A 5,885-nucleotide genomic window follows, 5' to 3' on the forward strand; every position below is an offset into this window, starting at 1 on the left:
TTGTAAATCACACACCCGTCTGTGCATTCCTTTGTTTTATAGCCATTCCCCATTCATGTGGGGGGATTGTTGGATTGGAAGTTGTTGAATGGGAAATGGAGGGAAAAAATATAAAGGGAAAGTGAGTTGTTCCCTTATGCTTTGGAAATAGCAATTGTTCCTCATTGGTAGTGGAAAGAAAGAATGTGCTTGTATTAAGAAAGCACTTATCTTGGTGTTAAATAGGTTGGAAAGAAGGTAAGCCTCGCGCCTTCTTCGGCTTCGGCTTCGGTCAAAGATTGAGTGATTAATCTTTTTGGACAAAATTTCTTTTAATTATTTTATTAATTAATTTAAATAATTGAAAGAAATTTAAATTCTTTTCCCGGAATATTTTAAGCGTTCCCGCATGTTTGATCAACCATGGTTGTTTCTGAAAGGTTGCAGATTTTCAGAAACTGTGCCAGAAAATGGCTATAAATTCGCCTTGATTCCAGAATTTTTCCCTGCGAAATTTTCTTAACTTCTTCTTCTTCTTCTTCTGCACAAATGAATTCCAGTGTGATTTATAACCATTAAGTGGTTCGTAGTTTACCAGCGTTTTAGGTATCGATACTCTGAAAATTTACTGTTTCATAGTACTATACCAGTAGTAAATACAGATTGATAACATTAATTAGTAGAGTTAAAGTTCAATTTCTAAAATCGAATTTTTCTTTTTGGTTTTTCCTTTCTGTTGTGGATGAATCATCATCATTGTGGTAGCATTGTAACTTTTGGCAGGAAATTTTCCTTTGTGCTGGTGAAGAGGAAGTTACATGTCTTTTGTTTTCCCGTAATTTTATTTTTTAATAATTGATCATTGTTTTTGTAAGTGCACCACTTTGTCAAAGGATGTGATACCATAAGTGCTCCGAGGAAAAGAAATAATATCAATTTGAGCTTTAATTAAGTCTTAAATTTGGGCTTTCTTTTCTCCAAAATAATAGTAATTTATTAAACGATGATTAGTTGTACTGCACAAAAGCTACTGCTTTATTGTTTGAATTATTGTCTTTCTTTTTTGTAGTTTACAAACAACTAGCAAAAGAAGAGTTGGCAAAAACTTTGGGAAGACTTTGTGAAGGAGCAAACAATGGCCGACCCTGTAATTTGTGCTACAGTTGAAGTTTTGCTTGAGAAGCTGCTTTCTCTAGCTATTGAAGAGGTCAGTAGCTCAAGGGACTGCAAGAAAGATCTCAAAATGCTAACACAAAATATATCCATGATCCAAGCTTTCATTCTCGATGCTGAAAGACGACAACTTGAGGATCAGACTGTGGAAGAATGGCTCAAGCATCTTGAGAAAGTTGCTGAATATGTGTTTGACGAATTCAGATATGAATCTCATAGAAGAGAAGTGTAGATCCGTAATAATCCAATGAGAAAGGTCAGTGGTTTCTTTTCTCATACAGTTTTTAAGAGCAAAATGTCTCAAAATATTAACAACATCAATGCAGAGTTGAGGGCTATCAATAAATTAGCTAATACCCTTTGTCTTCAACCGCTAAGAGGTACTTCTCGGCAAATAATACCAACTCGAGAAACAGATTCCATAGTAGTTGCTTCAGATGTTGTTGGTAAATGGTAGAGATATGGATGTTGCTGAAATAAAGGTGAAGATGTTGAACACGAGGGATGATGTTGTTTTGTGCACTATTCCCATAGTGGGAATGAGGGGTTTAGGGAAAACAACTCTGGCTAAGAGAATTTTCAATGATGAACAATTGAACATATCAAGAAACATTTTGAAGAGAGGGTTTGGTTGTGTCTACCTGAAATGTTAGAAATTAAGAGCTTTCTTGAACTGATCCTCGAATCATCGACAGAGGAAAGTTAAGGTCCAAAATAGGGATATAATAGTCAACAAGCTACAAGATGAATTGGGAGGGAAGAAGTATTTGCTTGTCCTCGATGATTTGTGGCGTGTTGACCCTACGTTATGGCATGAGTTCGTGGACATCTTGAAAGGAATAAACACATCCAGAGGAAACTGCATTCTTGTGACTACTCGTATGAATCGGGTGGCATCTTCAATAGCAGCAGAGCTTCATATGTTGGGAAAATTGGCAAAAGATCATTGTTGGTCCATATTCAAATGAAGAGCATTTGCTAATGCGGAGGTTCCAGAAGAAATAGTGAGCATGGGCGACGGGATTGTTGAAATGTGTCAAGGTCTACCATTGGCAGCAAGTGTGTTGGGAGGCCTTTTACGCAATAAGGAAAAACATGAATGGCGGGCAATTCTTGATGGCATTCCCCTTGTTGCAGGTGAAGATGATAATGGGGAAAATAGCTTAAAGAAAATCCTAAAACTCAGCTATGTTTATCTACCATCTCCACATTTGAAAAAATGTTTTGCCTACTTTGCAATGTTTCCAAAAGATTTCATGTTTGGAAAGGACCAACTAATCCAACTCTGGATGGCCGAAGGGTTTCTTCGTCCATCTCAAGAGACTGTCGTGATGGAAGACGTTGGACACAAGTTTTTTCAACTTCTGTTGCAAAATTCCTTGCTTCAACATTTTAAGCTAGATGAGCACAATAATATAACACACTGTAAGATGCATGATCTTGTGCATGATTTGGCTGGAGATATTTTAAAATCTAAACTATTTGATCCGAAGAGCGTGGAAGGACAAAATCTTTCTCAAGTTCGATACTTTGGATGGGAGTCACCAAGTGATCAAATAAATAAGATAAATGAGCCAGGACGTTTATGCACATTGTTTTGGAGAAAAAATATATCTGAAGATATGCTATTTAGCTTTCAGTTCTTGAGAGTTTTAAATTTGTCCTGGACAAGCATCACGAAGTTGTCAGCCTCAATCAGCAAGCTAATATACTTGAGATATCTTGATCTCTCCAACACTTTGATCATGGCCTTGCCCAACTCCATTTGCAAGCTCTACAATTTGCAAACGTTTAGAGTCAATGATTGCTTAACTGAGGAGCTTCCAGATAAGATGAAAAATATGATAAGTTTGAGACACATATATTATGGTTCTTCTTACTAATTCAATACGGGTTGGGGGTCACAGTGTATTGGTGCAAATTCTCAGATGCCACTTAATATGGGGTAACTGACTTGTCTTCAAACCCTACAGTTTTTCAATGTAGTTTTAGAGAAAGGTCGACGAATAGAAGAATTAGGTCATTTGAAAAACCTTAGAGGTGAATTAATATTCAATGGTCTCCAATTGGTGTGTAACAGATAAGAAGCTCGAACAGCATGTCTACAGTAGAAACCAGATATCTACAAGCTGGCATACTTATGGTTCTAAATTAGCAATAGTGGACTATTTGGGGAGTAGATTTCCTTCATGGTTCAGTGAAGAATTAATACCAAATTTGGTCAAGTTGAAATTAAGTGGTTGCAAAAAGTGCAAAGAAATTCCATCGCTTGGCCAACTGAAACTCTTTTGGCATCTTGAGCTGATAGGATTCCATAAGATGGAATGCATTGGACCTACATTTTATGGTGTTGAGGTTAACAATAATGGATCAATCAGCAATAATGCCAATAGCCAAGTGTTCCCGTTACTCAAAGAACTGGTAATGGAGGATATGCCTAGACTTACTGAGTGGAAGGAAGTGCAATTGCTACCAATAATAAATGGTGGTAGAAGGGGAGTTGGAGTAATATTGTTTCCTGCGCTTTAAAAGTTGAAGATTGTGAAGTGTCCATAGTTAAAAAGTACTCCAAATCAATTTGAATTTCTACGTGAACTAAGGATTAAAGGAGTTGACAGTGAAATTCCATTGTTGAACTTGTGCAGCAACTTGACATCTCTTGTAGAGCTTTTTGTCGAGGATGTGAAAGATCTCACGTGTCTTCCAAATGAGATGCTACACAACAACTTTTCTCTTCAACATCTGTCGGTCTTAAATTGTGGAAAGTTTCGCGAATTGCCACAAAGTTTTTACAGTCTCCGTTCTCTTAAGAGCTTAACAATTGACTGCTGCACCAATTTCAGTTCTATTCCTGTTCCAAGTGGAGAGAAACATTTGACTTCCCTCTTAAGTCTTAAGTTATCTAGTTGTGATGGATTGACCAGTTTACCAAGTGGAATGCTAGAGCATTGTCGGTCTCTGGAATCTTTGACGATCAACGAGTGTAACAACTTAGTTTCCTTCCCTTTACATTTGTGGGAAATGCCTTTACTTTCAGATATAAATGTTTCAAAATGTCCCAAATTGAATAGTGTACCCTCAGGAGGCCTTCACCATCTCAATATGTTAAGGGCATTGTCTATTGGCCCTTTCTCAGAGTTGGTGGATTTCGACGCTATCCAAATGATTATTAATCTCATTTAGCAGCTATCGTCCCTTCATACATTGTGGGTGTATGGACGTGCGCACTGGGATTCTCTGCCCTATCAGCTTATGCAACTCTCTTAGACGCCATACCCAAACTATGGGATCTGTGTATCGTTGTTAGAATCTCTGTCGGATGGGCTCGTCAATCTTGTTTTTATGGAAGTGTTAACTGTAATGACTCGACCGGTCGTTTTAAGTATTACAGTCCCGTTTCCCCATTTACTGTTCAATCTATGCCTTACAGTTGATTTATGACTTATCGGGGTAGTTGGTTCGGGTCCGGAAGGAATTCGGAGTGAAATGAGACACTTAGTCTCATAATTGAAAATTTTAAGTTAGAAAAGTGTCCGGACTTATGTGTAAACGACCTCAGATTTGAATTTTGATGATTCCAATAGCTCCGTATGGTGATTTTGGATTTAGAAGCGTGTCCGAAAAACTATTTGGAGGTCCGTGGTGGAATTAGGCTTGAAATGCCGAAATTTACAAATTTTGGAAAGTTTGACCGGAGGGTTGACTTTTTGATATCGGGGTCGGAATCCGATTTTGAAAATTGAAATACCTCTGTTATGTCATTTATGACTTGTGTGCAAAATTTGAGGTCAATCGGACGTGATTTGGTAGGTTCCGGAGTCGTTTGAAGAAATTGGAAGTTTCAAAGTTCATTAGACTTGAATCTATGTGTGATTCGTGTTTTAGTGTTGTTGGATATGATTTGAGACTAAGTTCGTATGATGTTTTAGGACTTGTTGGTATATTTGGTTGAGGTCCCGCGGAGCTCGGGTGAGTTTCGGGGTAGTTTCTGACCATTTCTAGGCCATTTTAAATTGCTGATTTTTGTCCACAGAGGTGTGAATCGCGAACGCGAACATCAGGTCGCGTTCGCGAAGAGTAAACAACAGTTTGGGGCGTTGTGAATCGCGATCGCGGAAGCTATTTCGCAATTGCATAGAACAAACCTCTGCTGCACTGACCCGACTTTGAAAGCTTATATCTCGCAATCTATAAAAAATTTGGAGATGATCGAAAAATAAAAGTTGTAGCCCTTTGTCTAGTTTTCAGAAAGGTAAACCATTTGTCATTTGGAGTTGTGTATAAAAAGTTATGATGGATATACTATAGGTTGTCTGGGAAGAGTTTGGAAATTCTCTATTGCACAGGGCTGATTTTGGAAGCTTATATCTCGCAATCTATAAGGAATTGAGAGATGAGCAACAAATGAAAATTATAGCTCTTGATGTCTAATTTTCAGAAAGCTAAACCAATTGCAATTTGGAGTTTTGTACAAAAAGTTATGACCATTATACTAGAGGTTGTCTGGAAGTGCTGGGAATTTGTTCTTCGCGATCGCGAAGCATTTTTCGCGATCGCGAAAGGCAAATTTTGGGCTGAGTTAAGGCAGAGTTACTTCTTTGGGGACTGGTGTCTTTTGGCCCGTTCGGGCGGTGTAATTTAGATTTGAGCATACTGGGTGACTTTCGAAAGGGTTATAATGGATTCAAAATGTATATGTGACAATTGAATTTTTTTTTTAGATTCTTATATCG

The 5,885-nt window shown here is 37.9% G+C and overlaps 1 pseudogene; it reads left to right on the plus strand.

Moving 5' to 3' along the window:
* Positions 1–1,063: 1,063 nt before the first annotated feature.
* On the plus strand, positions 1,064–4,639 carry LOC142168686 (putative disease resistance protein RGA3; annotated as a pseudogene).
* The last annotated feature ends 1,246 nt before the right edge of the window (positions 4,640–5,885 follow it).

The sequence above is a fragment of the Nicotiana tabacum genome, chromosome 14, assembly GCF_000715075.1.
Source record: "Nicotiana tabacum cultivar K326 chromosome 14, ASM71507v2, whole genome shotgun sequence".
NCBI lineage: Eukaryota > Viridiplantae > Streptophyta > Magnoliopsida > Solanales > Solanaceae > Nicotiana > Nicotiana tabacum.